The sequence below is a fragment of the Rhinolophus sinicus genome, linkage group LG06 (assembly GCF_036562045.2).
Source record: "Rhinolophus sinicus isolate RSC01 linkage group LG06, ASM3656204v1, whole genome shotgun sequence".
Taxonomy (NCBI): Eukaryota; Metazoa; Chordata; class Mammalia; order Chiroptera; family Rhinolophidae; genus Rhinolophus; species Rhinolophus sinicus.
The window spans coordinates 125,996,664-126,017,262 of NC_133756.1; the positions used below are offsets into that span (position 1 = coordinate 125,996,664).

The following is a 20,599-nucleotide window of genomic DNA, read 5'->3' on the forward strand; positions in this document are numbered from 1 at the left end:
AGACAAGAAGTGGGGAGCTGGCTCAGTGGCGCGGCTCTGCAAAGATGTTGCTCTGTTCTTTTGCCCAAAGCAGCACAGTTTTTCACTGTGACCTTATGTAACTTTCCGTGCAACTATCTTTCACAGCTTCTTTTGGGTAATTTTCCACGTGGTCAGCCAGCTCCATCAAGTGCAATCGTGACACTCAGAATGGCTGGGGGGTGGGGCGGGGGGGCCTGAGACCATCAAAGGAAGGACGCGTGTGTTGTTTGCGCCACATACTGATTCTCATCTCTCATTTGTGTAGGACAGTCCAGGACTGTGACACACAGGATGCTCTCTTGTGGCTCTTTTTTAAAGAGAATTGTTAAAAGAAGCCCATTTGTTTCCATGTTAACACTGAAATCTGTGGTCTGCGGCTCAAAGCAGATGCTTCGACACAAATTCTTTGCGGGACTTTGGGCTGTAGTCTGGGAAATGACTATCACAGTTTCCTTGCCTTCACGGTTCTCTGTGGTTATTGAAGATTTGGGTTTCGGGGAAACAACAAAAATAAAAATAGCGACAAACATATGTATAAAAAAGAGAGGGTGAGATAAAACTTGAACCTCTTGAAGAAGGCCAGGAGGGCAGCCGTGCGCCTGCGCACATTTCTTCTACGAGTGATCTGATGCTCTAGACGGGTCACACTGCTCCTGCAGAATGTTTACAGAACTAAGGCAGTGGGGGGGTCACGCTTTGGAAACCTGCGTGTCCTCCTCCACTGCGTACCACTCAGGGCAGGCTCTACCCCCGGATAGCACAAGCCAGCTGTGCCCCCCAACCATGGAAGCTTCCTCCCTCCATGCCTGTCATCCTGGGACTGGGATTGTCAGTCCTTTAGTGACTCATGGAAGAGGCATGGCGAGAAAAACACTCCGTCGTCTTGCAGAGACTGGGCATCTCCCAGCAACACATTCTTATTGACTTCACAGCACAGCTGGCTGGCAAGTTCCCGTGCCATGTACTCAGTGATGTGTGTACTTGTTGTTTGTTGGGCCCCTTCTTGTCTGACCCAGTTCTTAGTCCAAACCCTGCTTCTTAGTTAATCCATGTGCTTGTATAATATGTGGCACACCCACATAGTAATGAGGCCCGTTCAGGCCTTGTTCTCTAACATTCTGGCTTGGTCTACAGTTTCTAAGGATGTAGGTGGGGAGAGTGGTTCCCTGGTCTGCTCAATCTAGGTACCAGGATCTAAGCAGCGACTACCTGTTGGAACTCACCTGGCCAAGGTGTCTTTCTATAATAACAGATTTTTTTTATTTTTTATTACCATATCCAGAGAAGGGCTTTCTCTTGGCACTCTACAATGGCAATGCAAAGGTTAATCTAGAATGACTAAGCTGACACTAGGAGATGAGAACTATACAAGAGGATTTCAGCAAATGTATATACACGCAAGTAACCACAGAGAAGATGACCTGTTGTTCAGTGAGTGATGCTAATCGCTCTTCACAAGGGGACTGTGACAACAATAGCCAGAGACGGCAGGCAAATCCCCACAGTCCTGATTCTGTCAGCATCCTTTTCTTGTGTTGCCTTAGCCTGGTTTTAGTTCTTAATCCTGTTCTATGTTTCAAGGTGTCCACATACTATGTTGTCTGCATGGAAATGATTTACTTTCTTGAAATGGGGTTTAATATCAAGAGTGGGCAATGTCCAATCTTTCCAATAGCAGTTGCTCAAAGTTCACAGTAAAAGAGAAACTCTTCAGTGGCTATGTTTTGGAGGAGGTTTATTTTCATCCAGTATGTCTGGCTCCGCATGGACTGCTTAAGATACCATAGACTCAGCACGACATTAAAACAGGCCTGCAGTGTCCCCTGGTTCAGAGCTGGGGACCTGGACCTCTCCTGACAGCGCCATACACTGTGGATCGCTCCTGATCCCTGCTGTTCCTGACCTGGCATTTTTTTCATCTTTGGCTTCACTTTACCTTTTGCATCTGACATTTGGTCCGTGCTTCTGGCTCCATGCTGCCTATGGCCACCTGGATAAAAACTCGCTTTGTAGCCTTGCTCCCAAAGTTCCTCCCTGGCACTCGTCCCTCTAGGCGGCCTTTGCCAGCCTTATCCAGTTGGAGAGCAGGGACTAGACACATCTGAGTGTCTCTGCCAGCCTCCAGCTGTGCTTAAGACTGGCATCTCCTCAGCTGTGCCTCATGCTGGGCCATGCCCTGAGATGGGGCCAGCAGACACGGTGGATGCTTACTTGCAAAAGGCTCCGTAATGTCCAAAGTCATTGATTCCCCATCCTCTGGGTTTCTACCATAAGCATCCCCCTTTTGTAGCCACTTAGAGTTTTACTGTTTAACCATTTCATGACCACATACGAGGGCCACACACTTACATTACTTTCCTGAGAGCTCCTGTTTAGTAATTAATAGTCCTTACATTTTTTCAGTGACTTATGGTTAACAGAGTACTTTAGTATATTCATATATGTCATCTCATTTCTATACTTCTTCCTACTTTGTTTTACAAATAGGACTCAGGGTCATTTATCCATTAGACTCAGTAGGGCCGAGGACCCATGAAAATGTTTTAATTTCTTTTAATACAGAACAAAAAAAGAATTTAAAAATAATTAATATATGATAATGAATCAAGTTAGGATTATATTTGTCTTTATACCAATACATTCAAACAATGGAATTTAAAATATCATTTTGTGGAGGAAGAAACTCATGAAGGCAAAAATGTCAGGGGCTCACGAAAATCACAAAATAGCCCTGACAGGACTGGTACTCTACAGTTGGCACTAACAGTGACGTGCTATGTAAATTTGGATAAGCTTCTTAACATATTACTTTTCTGTACCAGAAAAAAATGGAAAGAAAATTTTCAGCACCCATTCATTTCCCAGAGGTTTTACTAAGATAAAGGAAATAACACTGAAAGTACCTAAATATTTTAGAAGAAAGGCTTATATGATAGGTAGGACTATTCCTGCTGTGGATAACAGGTATCCACCTCAAGTTAGCCTAGACAAAAAGAGAATGTGTTGGCTCTCATAACTGAAAACTTCAGGTTTTAGCTTCTAGAATAGCTGAACCAAAAAAACCCCCAAATTTGCCAGCAATCTGTTTCTCTATTTTCTTCTATCTCTTGGGATGACTTTCCTCTATGTTGGATTTCTTTTCTAGCACATTTTCTCCATATGTTGAAAGAATCCCAGAAACTCCAGGCTTTTTAGGATCGTTAAGCTTGCGACTTTAGAAGAGACCCCTAGAAGCTCAACCAGTTCCTCAGAGGACTCCAACTGGTTTTTGCTTAGATGTCTTGGGTTTCCCTGTATCTAGGGGATGGAGTGCTCTGTCTGCCCAGCTCCATTGTTTGCCCCATCTCCTCCTCCTCATGACTTGATTGACAGTCTCACAAGACTCCCTTGGAAGAGGGCAAGGCAGTTTCCAAATGAGGAAACACAAAGAGACCAAATTGCATGTTAAGTCCTGGACTGCACCAGTCGGAGGTACTGTTGATATTCTCTCTGCTGCAGGAAGTTAGAACCAGTTGAGATTTGCTCAGAACTTCTACTTAACTTTCCAGACCTGAGTCCTATGGGAACCCATTAAAGTTTAATAGAGACCACATGGACTCATTTAACTTACACAAAATCTGTGAGGCAATTATTAGCTCCAATTTTTTTTTTCGCTTTAAAAAATCTAGTGAACTTCATTTTTAGAGCAGTTTTAGGTTCCCTGCAAAACTGAATGGAAAGTACAAAAAGTTCCCATATACCTCTCACCCCACCCCCAACCTCCCCATTATCAACATCCTACACCACAGTGGCACATTTGTTACTGTTAGGTCTCTGAATGTTAGGTCTCAGAGACCTTGACTTACAGACAGTGCCATGTCTGCAAGAAAACAACAAAATATCTGTTGGCCTGCACCTGCAGACAGAGCCAAACTTGCGATAACAGAAAACACCACAAAACAGCTACTGGCTTACAGGCAGTCAGCATTTTCTATTCAAACAATGCCACCTGTCAGCACAGCCCCTATAAAACCCTCCTCACCCCCTCCCTCGGGGCAGCAGTCTCCTTTAGACATGCAGCCCGGACTGTAGCTGTCTTTGCTCAGCCCAATAGACTTTCTCTTAATAAAATAGACTTTCTCTTTCTCACAATTAACTTTCTTAACTTGCCTGACCATGTACGTTCCTTTATTGGCCGACCTATCAGTTACAATCAATGAACCTACATTGACACATCATTATCACCAAAGTCCATAGTTTGCCTTAGGGTTCACTCTTAGCGTTGTCTATGGGTTTTGACAAATATGTGTAACGATGTGTATCCACGTTTGTATAATAGTATCCATTACTGTAGTTTCATTGTCCTAAATCTTCTATGCTCGGACTATTCGTCCCTCTGTCCCACCAACCCTTGGCAACCATTAATCTTTTTACTGTCTCCATAGTTTTGCCTTTTCCAGAATGTCATATAGTTGGAATCATATAGTATGTAGTCTTTTCAGATTGGCTTCTTTCACTTAGTAATATGCATTTGTTTCCTCCATGTCTTTTTATGGCTTGATAACTCATTTCTTTTTAGCACTGAATAATATTCCACTGTCTGGATGTACCACAGTTTATCTGCTTACTTACTGAAAGACACCTTGGTTGTTTCCAAGCTTTAGCAATTACAAATAAATAAAGCTACTGTAAACATCCATCTGTAGGTTTTTGTGTGGACATAGTTTTCAACTCATGTGAGAAAATACTAAGGAGTACAATTGCTGGATTGTATGATAAGAGTGTGCTTTGTAAGACACTGCAAACTATCTTCCAGTGTGGCTGTACCATTTTGCATTCCTACCAGCAATGAATGAGAGTTCCTGTTATCATTCTGTTCCAAATATCACATTCCTTTGTGGGAGAATCTGATTGGCCCACCTTCGGTCAGGTATCTATCCCTGGGCCAATCAGGTTGAAGGGCCATGTAGCACAGATATGGCTATGGGGGGGGGTCCCCACCTTTGTGTAAGGGCTGTTCTCAGAAGACCAGGGAATCACTGAGAGCCAGTTGACCGCCCAAAGGGGTATCTATTGCAAGCACGTGGTTGTATCAGTCAGGATCCTGGCATACTCAAAAGTGGGGTAATTAAAAAGCATTCAATAAAGGATTAAACAGGGAGACTTTACGGAAAGAACAAAGGGTGTTGCAGTATGTTGGGGCTAGTGACATGAGGAGCAGTTACTATGCCAGGCCTGACGAGGAAAGAGGAGATAGTGGTTTCTGGAACTTTTGGAGAAAGCTGAAAGGAGAAGACTGCCCGAAAAGTAGCTGTGGTTTTTTAAGGAGAGGGTCACAACCAACCCTCAGCAACCGAGCAGTGTGGAATCGAGGAAAATAAATACCAAGATTTCACTCTCCTCCCATCTGCTCATTTCTTGGACACAACTGGAAGCCAGAGAGTGATGGAGGCCCTGGGCATGTAGAGAAGAAGGGTGGAGAGTAGATATGGAGGGGCAAATAGAAGACAGCCAACATAAAAAATAATGTAAATCCTAACTTACGGATGAGGACTCTTAGGTTTGCAGGAGTTAGTGACTGGTTTAGAATCACACAGTGAACTCAGAGGAAGAACTGGGGTTTAAACTCAGTCAGTCTGACTCCAGAATCTGTGCTGTTAACCACTGTACTCTGTCACCTCTAAGATGAAGACCCTGAATCCAAACACTGGATTGACCACACATAGCTCAGGTGAGTAATTTATCTCTCTGGTCCCCTCGCACCATTACCTCTTAGCTGCAGCAGCAACAAGAGCCCGTAGTCCAGTCCCCCTCAGAGTTGTGTTGATAGACTTACACTTGCTGGTTTCTCTCTATTCCCTCCTCCTGGGTTTCACAGAGCCAAGTACTTTGGAATATCAGAGGCAGTCAAAGTGGAGTCCAAGCTTCTTGCCATGGGGCAGGCAGCTCCTCTCTCCTGTGGGCAGAATTGTGATTGTGTTTACATTGCACTCCAATTCTTCGAAGTCCTTAGGGGAACATCTGAGACTTGGACCGTGCACTTGTGAGAGCTAAAACTATTATCAGATGCCTGCGCATCTCACATAAATAGGCCCATTAGCACCTCATCTGTCTGACTGCATTTTCCTGCCATTGCTTGGAGCCCCAGACAAGCACGTTTCTGATCTGGCATGCAGAAGGAATGTCATTAACAGCAATAACATTCACTGTACGGTTTTATTTCCTGTCCCATTATTTTCCAGCTCTTTAACTAACATTGGGTAACATCTATTATACACTTATCGGGTGCTGGGCACTGCACTGTTTTTACATGGATTGTCTAATTTCATCTTGAGAATAAACCTAGGAGGCTAGAAGTTTGGTGCTACTTAACCCCCACTTTATAGGTGAGTAAACTGAAGCTTATAGGGGTTAAGTATGGTACTTTAGGCAATATAATTATTAAGTAATAGATCCAAGAGTTGAATCCCGATAGCCCGGCTCCAGATTCCATGCCACTTAACCATGATACCTCCTCCTGTCTGTGGATGTAAAAGGGGCCATACACTCAACCTGACAAGCTCAGGGGAGGCCTGCGTGGTGGGACTTACAAACTCAGAGACCAAAAGTAACCACATAGGATGATCTGAACATAAAAAATCCTAACTAAAAGAGAGTCATAGTGAGTAGTCACGGCAGTCACGTTCTAGACCTGTAGTTTCTTTAACAAAGGTCAGTCTTTACCTAAGTGAGCCTGTCTATTGTCTTTTTTGCATCTAAGACAACATAACTTTGAAATGTCAGAGTAATCTCCCTTTTTTTTTTATTACTTTCAGGTATACAAAACAATGTAACAGACATTTATCATTTATATCCCTTACACAGTGACAACCCCCCTCCCCCATCCACTATCCCTCTGACATCGCACACAGCCATTACATTTCCACTGTCTCTATTCCTAATGCTGTACTCCACTTCTTGTAACTACATATATATAAAAAATTGTAGTTGACATTCATTATTGTTCAGCTTCAGCTTCAGGTGTACAGTGCAGTGATCAGACATCTGAACCATCCCTGACTTGGATGAGAGTAATCTCCTTTTCCAGACTCCTCAGGCACACCAGAGTCGGAGACCATAGAACCCCTCATTGTTACCTTGTTTCCCACCTATCATCTCTATCTCTATGTGCTGTAAATGTTAATTACGAACAACCTTGTACCCACCAATGTAAAAGAAGTGTATGTTTCTCCATTGTACTTTTTATCCAATCCCAGAGATTTCCCGCTTTGCTTCCTCCTGCCCTCTTAATCTACCACTAATAGATTTCATGTAACCCTCCTTACATCTCCTCCTTTTATTCTAATGCATAAAAGAAGCTGCAAAACTGCCGTTCTCTGGAGCATTTTCTCAATCTGTTGAGATTTTGCTTAAGTTTGGCTCAAATAAACTCATTAAAATTTTCTACAGGTTTGGACATTTCTTATGTTGACATGTTGCGCAACTTTGTGAGTATAAGTATACATTTTAACAGGATGAATATTATGATATGCAAATTATATCTCAATTTAAAATAAAAGAAAGAACAGAGGCACAATAAATTTGGTCCCTTTCCCTTAACAATAAGATTCACAATCCTGGCCAACAATATACTAATATATGAATATTGAGTGATTTGCTAGAGTGCATAGCTTTGGCTGTTTTCTATTCATTTGGGCAGGTTTGAATAATTTTGATTTTATTAAAAGCATATCTTGAAACAAAGATTTGGGTGCAAGTAGTTTATTTTTACTGAGTAAGTTCCCACACCCAGAAAGGAACCACGCCAGTGACCAAAGGGGAGAGCAGAGAGGTCACCCACAGCTTCTGCTATAGGTATATAACAACCTAGTGTAATAGTAAAATGTCAGGTTTACTCTGAAAGGAAAAGGTCACTGAATTTCAGTAACTGTACACTTTCTTCATCTGAGTAGCTCAGATGTCTAAGAGTGCATGCCTTGTACAAGGCTCAGCAGGAATCACACCAAATCTTTGCATTTACGTGAGACACAGATGCACAGAGGGGCCATTTAACAAATTATTCTAGCTTTTCAGAACAAACAAACAAACAAACAAACAAACAAACAAACAAACAGAAGAGAACTGGCTGTTTTGCCAGCAGAAATTTAATGGAATAGACAAAGTCTAGAATGAGGCCTGCAGAGTTAAAAAAGTTGATTGCTTCTAGTTTCCAAATAGTAAGATGGGATTTTCAAAGGCTTTGAGTGACAAAGGCCTAAGAAAATGTCTCAGTGGATTAAAGTGAATCATGGAAAATATCTGATAAAGAATGTGTTCCTTTGTTCTAGTTAGCTTCAAGGAAATCACTCTCACATGGAAAAAGAGAGCTTGGGGGCAAGAAGATAAAAGAATAAAGCAAATTTGAAAATTCTGTCTTACAAAAGGAATGTTGAGTGTGGATATTGGCAAATGAAACGGTCAGGATGCAAATAGATCAGAAGCTTTCCAAATTTTTGAGAAAATTGTATTGTCAAAAAACCACAAGCCTGTGTAAAAAGCATGAGTCCGTTAGTTAAGCCTCAGAAAGACCTCTGGCAGGAAGTTGCACAGCCCCTAAGGAGAGCCTTCTCCCCAACAACCTCTTTAGTTGTAGCCAGGGAGAATAAGTGTCTAGGGGGAAGCCACTCAGAGGGTGGTGCCAAAGATCACAAAGAACAATGGATGAGAGAGTTTCTGTCCAGGGTAGGCATCCTTTGTAATATCTGCCCATTGATATTTCAGCATTGTAATACCAGTGTTATCTGCAGACCAGTAACTACTGTGGGTCTCTTTAGTTTTCCCCTTTTCGAATGGGGGTGCTTATTGAAGTTATCCTATTCCTGCTCCATCATTGAATATTTGTATGTTGGCCTGAGTACAGGCAGACTACTTGCGTTTGTAGTTCACAGGTCTTCAGTCTAAGAGAAGTCACATCTATTACTGATGGAGGGTACTACAAAATGCAGTGACAGACTGGACTTTGGATCGTCTTTCATAAGGAGCAGTTGACGGTGTTCTACTTGTGGAAATAAGAGAAGAAAGGGATATTTAATGTGTACTGTGGTGGTGACTGTTGCTATTTACCCAATAAGCTCACCATGTGCTCATCTAAATTTCCCAGCCTAAGATGTTGGCCAGTAACCTTTCTTTCTTGTAATGTCTTTCTGAGCTTTTGGTATCAAGGTTTTGCAAACTTATCAAATAAGTTTGGATGTTTTCCCTCTTCTTCTAGTCTCTTGATGCATTTGTTTAGACCTGTATTATTTATTCCTTTAATTTTTGTGAAGACTTTTGAGGCTATAGTTTTCTTCATGGAAAAAGTTTTAATTTCAAATTTAATTTCTTTGATACAAATAGGACTATTGGTATTTTCTATTTCTTCTTGTGGATTTGGTAAACTGTATTTTTTAAAACCTTGTATATTTCACCTACATTTTCCAAATTAATGGCATGAATATTGGCATGTAAAATGTCAATTTTTGGTATAAAGTTGTTTATATTCTCATTATCTTTTTAAAGTCTGTAAGGTCTGTAGTGATATCCCATTTTTATAACTGATTTTGGTATTTGTGTTTTCTCTCTTCTTAGATTTGTCTTGCTAGGGATTTATTAACTATTTAATCTATTCAAAGAACAAACTTTTGACTTTGTTGATTTTTCTCTATTGCATGTCTTTTTTTATTTCATCGATTTCTGTTCTTTATTCCTCCCTTCCACTTTTTGGAGGGTTTAATTTGCTGTTCTTTTTCTAGCTTTTGAGTTGGAAACTTAGATCATTGGTTTTCAACCTTTCTTACTTTTTAAGATATCGATTTGAAGGTATGTTTTCTTCTAAGCACTGCCTTATTAGTGTTATTAGCCACACTACCTCCCTTCTCCCACACAGCAAGTAGTAAAAGACTCATAGATAGTGGAAATGTGGGATGGAACCTGCAGGAATCTGAGTCACTTGATGAAAGCCATCCATGCAGGAGAGCTACCTGACCTGCATTGGCTTGTGATATAAGCAATATAAGAAACATAACTCTGATGTGTTAAACTACTGGTTTTATTTGTTTGTTTTGTATATGTTTGCAATAGCCTAGCCTATCTTGGCTTATACAAGAGGACTGTCTTGCATCAGCTCCTGTATTGGTCCATATTGCAGTTTGCCATGATCTCTTCTCTTCGATTCCTCCAAATATCAATATTATGAGATTCTTCTTATAAGAGATTTTTTTTTTAACTGAAGATGTGGTAATAGAGGGTTATTACAGAACAGCACAGAATAGGAAACAACTTGAAACTTAATATGTCTTCCCCTCCATCTCATAGGAAATTTTTTCATTGTCTTTTTTATTTGACCATGTCCTGTTACCAAGTTTTTGAATTCCCTTCACTATTTAGACTCTTCTCTCACAGTTCATATTCTCTCTTCTTTCCAGCCCTCCTATTCCAGAGTATCCCCAAACTCTCCAGCTTTTACATACACCTTTCCTTACCTTGGATAATATCAAAGTCCTAGTCATGGCGGCTTTCCTACTGACCAGAGCATACCCAGAGGTCTGGGGCAGAAATGGGGCTGTGGGCAGCCTGTTGGAGAGTCAGGGCAGGACCTCTAAGTTGAGAGGTTTTTTTCTCCAGAATCCAGAGTTGCAGTTTAAAAAAATTTCCTGCTACTTTTTAAATATGCTCAGGTTTTTATATATTTTATTTTTCACATAGTTGAAATCCTGCTGTGTCCTATACTTCTTGTTCTCTCATGGGCATTTATTATGTGATCTTGGTAAACATGTTATCACATTCAAATTTTTTCCTATTTAAAAACACAGTTATCAGTCCTAAGGGGTATAAGAAGGACATGCAATTCCCTGAAATCCCACCCACTGGACAGAGAGCATTTAGTAAACTGGGCTGCTGCCAGCTGGACAGAAAGAATATTCAGAAAGTCTGTGAAGTGACTGCTTGGACAGAGCTGGGCCTTAACAGCTGTAAGAGAGCCACGGGCCTGGTGAGAAAGCCTGGTGCCCTGAGAACCAGGACTGCCAGATTCAGATGCATCTGGGCGTGCCTGGAGCAGTTGTGGGGATGGGGATGCAGGCAGCAGTCTGTTCTCAGAAGGATCTAGAAAGCTCTTGGGAACGAGTCCAGCTCATGCACATTGCACACATTGCCCTGGCCCAGCCTCAGAGGGAGGGGCTACAATGGAAAGTGAATCAAAACAGGGCTGTTGCACTGAGATTTCTCGGGGAGGATTAGGCCACCTAGCTTTGTGTTCTCTGTAATAGTGACCCCTGGAGGACAGGGAGGGGATGGTGGTCAGGATCCTTCTCCCTCCTGGTGTATAACTCGAAAACAAATTCGACTTAGCTGCATGAATCACAAGCTGGACCAAACTGTGTTGGTCTGAAAAGCAGGGTCAGAGACCTCCACATCAGGCTGCCACAAGAACTGGCCGTGACTTCAGTGTTCAGCCTGACTGGGTACCTGTCACCAGCCAACGAAAAGGCAAGGGAGGTGAGAGGGCCAAGGTGGTGACTCTTAGGACTGTTCCCGGATCCTCAGCCGAGAAGAGAGAGGGGTGGACAGGCTCAGCCAGGAGCCTGAAGTCGTCGGGTTCACAGGGAGGCCCACAGGCCAGGCTAAAGGCAGGAACACCCTGTGCTGAAGAGTAACTCCTGCAGAGGGCTGAGATCTTTGGAGAGGTCTGGAGATGTAAGATTGGGCTGTGAGGAAGATGGCCTAACAGGCCCAAAAGAGTGGGCCAGGTAACATGAGACAAGTAAAGGTAACTTGGAATCTGGCTCTATTGGAAACCTGCCATTGTAATCAGCACAGCTGTTCTTTGGCTTGTCCCTTCAGGCTGGGGAGGTAACACCCTGACATTACTAGTCCTTGAGTACTGGACACATCCTCATGGCTTCCTACACCCTTTCCACATCTTTGTAAGTAGTCCCTCTATTAAATTATCTATCAAATCAACTATCTTAATATGAATGTATCATCTGTTTGCTGCTGGCACCCTACTGATAGACACCATTCTGTTGATGGCTCTGAGGAGGCCCTGTGTGACTCCCTGGCTCTCAGCAATCATCAGCTCTGGAGATGAAGGATGGGGACAGGGGTCTAAATAGTGGACTCCTGCAGGGGAGGTGTATGAGGAAAGCACAAAAGGTAAGGATGGAGACTGTGACTTCATTAACGTACTTTAGAGATTCTTGGTAGGAATGGAATTTGGCAATGCATTTAGGCCTAACACAGTGGGACGGGTAGAGGTTTGATAGATCTGATTTGAAGAGGGGGCGGGATGGTGTTACTAGGAGGCAGGAAAGGTTAGAGACCACAGCCCAGGACCAGTAACACCACTCAGATCTTATTTCAATTGCTCTTTGGAGAAGGACTACAGAGAAGGCCAGACTCTGGAGAAGGATGAATGATTAAAGTTGGAGCCCACTGAAGAAAGAGCAGGTGGGACGGCTGGTACCTAGCCCTGGCATGCCTGCACAGGGTCTGGCACTAGTGGGCCCCTCTATAACTTTGGCAGAAGAAATGAAGATGCTTACAAAACAGCATGGGGACAAGGCCTGTCTTCTCCATCTTCTCCACTGACTTTCAGAATATACTCACATGGAAGGAATGCTTGAGAAAGACAGACTGGAAATATTCAGAAAACACAGGGGTCGGGAAGGATGGGCATGAGGAATTTTAAAACAGGTTTGTTATAAATTTAATAAATGCAGGAAAAAATGACAGGAATCAGAAAAGTTCATTTAAAAAGAATACTACCCTGGAGCACTAAATCTGGTTTTATTTACCCAGGCTATGTGGTACTTCCCTCAGTAAAATAAGGAATTTATGCACATTGGAAATAGAGCTTTATTGTGTAAACTTAACAGAATGTGCAATCATGAATACATGACAGAAATAAAGTATATGTTGGGGGAATGATTCAGGTACTGCTCCCCTAAATTCTCCCAGGGCCTTTGCACATGTGATTCGTGATGTCTACCAATGTCTAGAACCTTCTTCTCATTGCTCATACGTGGAAGCAGCTCAGGACTTCTTGTTATGCTCTGATACAACTTTCACTTCTTCTCAGCACTACCACAGTTGGAAATCATGTTTTTGTGTGGTCACTTGGTCAATGTCACGTCTTGCTCCTTAGCTGATAATCTCCACAAAGGCAGGAACTGTGTTCTGAGCATCACCATTGCTCTAGCACCGAGTACCAGATGTTTTAACAGTATTTCATGGTTGACTGCCTGAAGGACTTTTAAAGCATGTTGAGACTGGCTTCCCAAGTAAGAAAAGGTGAAACATATAATTCTGGTAACCTTGCGCTTACATGAAAATCGGCAGTTATATTTGGAAAGGAAGGCTATGCCTTGGTGAAGTTATATGTGAGAGAATAAATATCAATGTCAGTGGTGTTACAAAGTTACTCGGTGTGGCTGATTGGAGATAAGTGGAAGTCTGACATAGTGGCTTTATTAAAAGATATTTGGCACGTGTTCTCTGCCGTTTATTCTTCATTCCTCCCTTCTTTTTTCTTTTCTTTTTTTTTTTTTTTGATGTTAAGAACACGTAATATGAGATCAACCCTCTTAACAGGTTAAGTGTACAATATAGTATTGTTATCTATAGGCACAGTATTGAACAATCTCTAGAACTTACTCATTTTACATAACTGAAATTTTATACATGTTGACTAACAACTTTCCATTTCCCCCTCCCCTCCAAGGTCCTGGCAACCACCATTCTATTCATTGCTTCGATGAGTTTCACTGTTTTATATAAGTGGTGTCATACAGCATTTGTCCTTCTGTGACTGGCTCATATCACTTAACATAATGTTCTTAAGATTCATCTATGCCTTTTTTTTTAAGGCTGAATAATATACCATTGAATGCATATATCCCATTTTCTTTATCCATTCACCCACCGATGGACATTTTGGTTGCATTCACATCTTGGCTATAGTGAATAGCACTGAAATGAACATGGGGGTGCTAATATCTTTTAGAGATCCTGATTTCAACTCTTCTGGATAAATATGCAGAAATGAGATTGATGGAGCATATGGTAATACAACTCAATAGCAAAACAAACAAACAAACAAACAACAAAAAGCTAATAACACAATTTTAAAATGGGCTAAAGACTTGAATAGACATTTCTCCAAAGAAGACATACAAAAGCCCAACAGGTATATGAAAAGATGTTCAACATCACTGATCATCAGGGAAATGCAAATCAAAACCACAGTGAGATACTACCTCATACCAGTTAGGATGGCTATTATCAAGAAAACAAAAGACAAGTGTTGGCAAGGATGTGGAGAAATTAGAACCCTTATATACTGCTGGTAGGAATGCAAAATGGTGCAGCTGTTATGAAAAATAGTATGGATGTTCTTCAAAAAAATTAGACATAGAGCTACCACACAGCACTTCCTCTTTCTTGTTCCATGAAACATAGATGTAATGGCTAAAGCTCTAGCTGTAGGTTCTTCTTAGCAGAGGAAGGGGCATTGCTTCCTAATTCCAACAAGGATGAGGGCCATATTCAAAGGATGGTGGAGTGGTGGATGGAAAGAGTCTGAGGATTTTTGAAGTACCCATAATACCCAACTTTGGACTATTTAGTGAAATAAACTTTTCTCTTATCTCACTGTTATTTTGGGTCTCTGTTACTCTCAGTTAAATTTAATTCCAACTAATACATTTGGGAATACTAAATTATTGGTAAAACATAAGCTTTCATTATGTTTATTTAGAAAGTAAATGAACTTTGCTATAGGGTCACTAGGAATTGATCTGGTTCAAGTGGGGATTATGTGGAATGTGATTAGATATGAACTATACAGATGGGCCAGTGATTGGAGCTTACCTTTTAGAAATGTTAACAGGTGATAGACACCAGTGACTTTAAACTGATTTATTTTGTTTTCTCGGCAATTCAACCTTTAGACAAATCATGAACTATGGGAATCTTTGCCCACCCTAAGGTGTTTGGGGATTATCCAGTTTTCTCCAGATTTCTGAGGATTTCTGGGTGAAGCTTCTGTGTCATAGTGACATTTGGGTTTTCATTCCTTGTTATGTGTTGATCGGCTGTCCTCTGGCAGCTGTTCTCCGTTCTTTCCTGGATCCTCCCGAAATGGAACACAACTCTTCATTCTTTGCTCCTTCAGAGCACCTCTTAAACCACTTTTCCTGAAGGTTTGGAGATAGGTGGATAGTTGATAAAAAAGCCATTTGTCCTGGGCCCATTCACATGTAATGATACAAAGAAACAGCAGAGCTGTGAAATAAGTTCTTTAAAAAATTCATTTCTTGGGGCGGCCGGGTGGCTCAGTTGGTTGGAGCACGAGTTCTGAATGACGGGGTTGCCGGTTCGATTCCCACATGGGCCAGTAAGCTGTGCCCGCCACAGCTAGATTGAGGGACAATGACTTGGAGCTGGTGGGCCCTGGAGAAGCACACTGTTTCCCAGTGTTCCCCAATAAAATTTATAAAAAAAAAAAATTCATTTCTTGGATTCTTTTTTGTTGTTTCAATAATTTTTTTACTGTAGTAAAACATATGGAACATAAAATTTGCCATCTTCACGTGTACAGTTTTATGTACACATTTTACATGTATAATTTTGTGGCATTAGTCAACGTTCACAATGTTGTGCAACCATCACAATTTTTTGACTTCCCAAATCAAATTCTTATGCAGAGTCCTCTGGTGTTTTTATCCTCAGTGAAATCATTCTTAAATAACAGAAATTCAAGAACTGGAAAAATCCCTATGATACAATTTAAGCAGCGCCGATTCCTCCAGATGTCCCCGAGAGAATCCGGAGCTGAGGATGGATTGTGTACCAATGGTACTGTCGAGGACTGATGGTGGCCAGCCTTCTGGAGTCTCACACCAACTGGGAAGCAGACACTGTGACAGCATAGCTATACACTCTTGCTCCTGGTTCAGCCTTTGACCCTGTTGCTCAGTGAATGATCGGGCGGGCAGTTCTGAATCAGGGATTGGGAAGAAGACAGCCTGGGACTAGAAATGCTAGAAGCTGCAGCCTGAAGGTCTTGGGAATGTGTATGGACCGTGTGTGTGTGTGTGTGTGTGTGTGTGTGTGTGTGTGTAGGAGGTTGTGGGGGAGACTTCATCTCTGGGAGGCAGAGGTCACAGCCTCATCTGAGGCTCTTCTCTGCCCACCTCCCTTTCTTTCCTCCCAAATAATTTTAGAGGGCTAGGGTGATGCTTGAATTTGACATCTGAATTTCAAACTATATGGTAAGAGACAAGGGAGTCGGCGGCAGATGAGTTAGGGAGTTCAGTGGGTTAAATGTGCAAGGCTATAATTCCCATCTATAGAAGTCCAACTGCAGAGTCTCACTGAATCGTATAATAATTAGGCTGAGAGTGGAGCTTTGGAGTGCAGGAAAGACACAGGGACGTGGGAATGAGATAGTGGTAAGCTGGAGCAACAGCCTAGGATGACCTTGCACAGAGTCCTGGAGGGAAGGCAGAGACAACAGACCATTCTCAGATGGGGAAAGGGACTGCTAATTCCTAGACTTCAACTGAATCACTGAGACTATGTGCTGATCAGCAGACAGGCATGTCCTGGGGAGCAGCAGCCCCCCGACTACTGAGAGTGATCCGCGGTCATGTGGCGTGGGCCCTAAGCCTCAAATACCCACTCATTGACCCTCCTTTGCTCCAGTCCAGAGAAGAGTGACTGAGGGACTCCAAGGTTCCCAGTCACTCCAAGACTCAACACCAGTTCTCCTGAACTTTCTCCCTTTCCCTCTCCTGACCTGGGCACGGTGCTTAGGACATCTTCCCTTTACTTCTCGTCACATGAGCTCCAGTTCCAATCCTGGGTGCACGTGCTCTGGGTCTAAAGACTAGCTCTCGTTCACACTAATTTTCAAAGTGCTCTGGTTTCACTCTCTCCTTTCTAGAAACCCATTTCAGAAAGACGGAACCAGTTGTTAACTCTAAGAGGACTGTTATACCCACTGTCAGACTCGAGCTTGCTTAGGGCTGACTGACTGACTGCATGGGCACTAAATCCCTGGGAAGGGAACTGAATCTTGAACTGGAAAGAACAGGCAGGTGGGGGAAGGCTGTACTCCCATTATGCCCCAGCATCAGTGGAGGCCACAATGCCCTTCCACACCGGGAGCCAGGAAGACTGCCCTGGCACTCTTTTCCCAGGTACCATGTACTCCTGATTTCTGCCCTGTTGTCAGACCATATGCCATGATTTCAGTCCACTCAATTAGTAGAAGGCCTCAGGGCACTTTGTTTTGAAAACTGGATCTATTTGATGAGGCTCTGCTAAAGTCCTCTCAGAAGCAGAGCCCCTCTCTTAACCTCTCCTGGGGAGAGATTCTGGCTTCTGTAGTTGGGGAGACTATAAACAGAGACAGAGAGATTGGGCATTTGGAGGCTGCCATGCCCATCTTGGATGTGTGTGTGTATTGTGGAACAACAGACGAAAGCATTAGTGTGTGTGTGTGTGTGTGTGTGTGGAGGAGCACTGACCCCAAACCCTTTTGGGTTTCCCCCTATGTCCCCAATGGCGTCAGGAGTTAGAGCAGTATTAGAGGTTTAGAGGTAACACCCGGCTCCGGTCCTGGTGCACTCCAAGGGGTTCTAGTCTGAATGACAGGAGCAACGGGCAGACCGAAGGAGAGCAGAGGCTGTAGGACGTCTGCCCCTGGTGGCAGAAGCGTGGAGAAGAGACGGGTGGTGCTGGTGGTGGGGTGGGGAGGGGAGGTGGTTGTGTTGGTAGAGGCTAGTTAGCTGGTGTTTACACTGAACTGAGGTGATGGGAGGTACGGATTAAATCAGTGATCTTTAAAGTGGGTGTGAAGGATGATCCATTGGGATGTAAAAGAAAAATGAAAACTTCAGTTTGTATTTGTTTTAGTGTAAAAATAAACTAAGATTCACTATATGGATCGACACAGGTACCCTGACTCAGCTCTTGCATCAGATGTCCATGTCATGTGTCACAGTAGAGGTGTCCTCAGGGAAGAGAGGGGTTTCTACAGTACGGAGCAGGGGGGTGACTCCAGTGACGGCGGTACCCTTACTGGTCCAGGTGCTTTCAAGTGAACTGTGAGGTATTACAAATTACTTGTCTCCCAGGTGGTAGATAGGCAGATTATATTTTGGGAGAACAAAATTCACCTTCAAGGTTCTTCTGGCTGGTCTAATAATAAAAAACCCATTGTTCTATATGAGAATTAGCAAGAGAAAATAACCAAATTTAATACATACAGATGTATGGAAACCCCACATACATGAGAGAGTCAGAGACCCCACATGCACGAGAGGTTCAGAGACAGAAAGGGAACATGGATATACACGTAAGACATCCTGAGCTAGAGATGAGGTAGGGTGCCTTAGCGACATCAAAAGGTCATTGAAGGATGATAAGAAGAGCAGGTAAATAGAAGTTTGCTCTGCCCTGCAGATAGGTCAAAAGAAGTTATCTCTGATAACCTCTCATGGGCAAGGCCTCTAATTCAAATTCTTCTAGGTAGTTCAGGTGGTGAGGGCAGAAGTGTCTTTGAGCCTATGGCTAAAGTTGCCTTTATGTCAAACAATCTGCATACCACAGAGACACATCTTGGGGTGACTTGGAATATCCCACCCCCAAAATATCTATCTGGACCCCTAAAATATCATCTATCATTTAACTAAACCAATTATCACAAAAGGGACAAGTAGTTTGAAAAGATTCTTGCAAAGAAATCCATACATTGAAAATAATATGAATAGTGCAAGCAAAAGCAAACTAAGAAAAAATGGCAGAGCTAACAATTTTCTACTACTTACATGATAATATCTCTGACGATGGAGCTGACCAGAAAAAAGTTCAAATTTATATATAAGACTACTTGAAATATGGATTTACATCACTATAGTTAACCAACCTAAGGGTATATTGGTCTTGGAGGTATTAGCTAATAATGATACAAATATGCCACCATGGTTAGCATGACATGTAAATTCTATACAGCCAGAGCATGAAGAAAAACCTCTACAATTTTTTGGGGTGGGCTATTCTAAGTCATGTAATACTTAGTTGTGTACTTTTGTGAACTATTATTAAATGTAATAAACATATTTAGAAATCTCTTTTGAATAAAAATCTTTTACTTAATAGTAAAAGGCAAAATGCCAGTCAATATCATTGGAAAAAAAAACACTGTCCTATATGGCATATTTAAAGTGATGAAATTAGTACACAGAGAAGACGGCAACACATAAAAATGCATTCTGTAGAAAGACATACAGAAAACATTGCTGAAGATTTGAAGAAAAGGTTTTAGTACACATGATGTGTTGTGGAGGTTAGCTACATGGTTGGATGTAAGATGCTAACATGTTTCACCTTAAGTCTTTGCTATACTTTTCCATGACGGCATTCACAAAGAAATACTTTCTGGGATCTACTAAAGAAAAGATGTGCTTATAACATGAATGACTTACCTAATATAACATGCTGTGGTTTTTATGCGTAAGAAAAAACACTGATGGAATGGATGCCCTGACTGGAAAACAAAACTGAGGGTTGGGGGACAGGGAGGAGCTAAATATAAAACTCATCTATTGCATCATTCATTTAGAATGAAGAAACAATGAAGAAACACAAGTTAAAAGAGCACTACAGGATGTCAATAATAAGGTTAATTTGAAAAAATTCTTAAAATAGAGCAGAATCTTTATAATACTTTGTAATGAGATGTGAAATGAGACTGAAAATCTTTATATTACTCAAAGGTTTACTGATTATCTCCAGGCAAAGAATTTAAAAGATGTGTTTCTTTAACAAAAGGACAAGTATTTCAAATTTGCTGAGCGCTTATGTGCTGGCTTGTGACTGTCACAAGTACACACATACACACATGCACACACACAATGTATCCCTTCAGGCAAAGGTAATATTTTAGCCATGAATATAACTATGTTTTAAAAGAATCATATGAGGAAAGCACTTTGAAAATTTATGTTTGGAACTGTTACCATCATCATGTAATTTTAATGCCAAAATAAATTGTGTCAGTGTCACTTATATAAACTGTGTCATAGTCACAGTCTTCAAAATTTAAGTATACTTTTAAACCCATTTTACAATCTTCCAAATGAAGAGTTTCAAGATTTTTAAAAACAATCTTATTGTCAAAAATATCCACAGGAACAACTGATGAAAACATCATTGAGAAGGTTGGCTTCATGCAGAGTTTTCTGGTGGAATTTCACATTTGCAAAATTAATAGATGGGATTTAAACAGTGAGCATTATGACTTAATAAGTGTAGTCAAAGATAGAATTCTTCTATATAGATATACTTATTTTTGCAAGGTATCTTTTTTTTTTTTTTTTTTTTTTTTTTGCAATAACAGCCATTAGGACCAAGTATGGATATTCACTGTATTTAGAAGCATACTTTCTAGTCTCATATTAAACTAAGATTTATTAAAACCCTTTGGAATCATGTTGCTCTCACTAAACAGATTTTTGCTAATAACTTTAAAGTGAAAGAAAAAGGTATATTGCACCGTTCATTAAAAATGAAATAA

General features: G+C 41.6%; 1 long non-coding RNA gene across 3 annotated transcripts in view; it reads right to left on the reverse strand.

Moving 5' to 3' along the window:
* LOC109446057 (uncharacterized) overlaps window positions 1–20,599 on the reverse strand; it is a 118,589-nt gene that overhangs the window by 96,755 nt on the left and 1,235 nt on the right. For all 3 annotated transcript variants that reach the window (XR_012497508.1, XR_002137134.2, XR_012497509.1), the window contains exon 2: window positions 5,837–5,956. This is a non-coding gene — a long non-coding RNA (uncharacterized LOC109446057). The remainder of the gene's footprint in view (window positions 1–5,836; window positions 5,957–20,599) is intronic.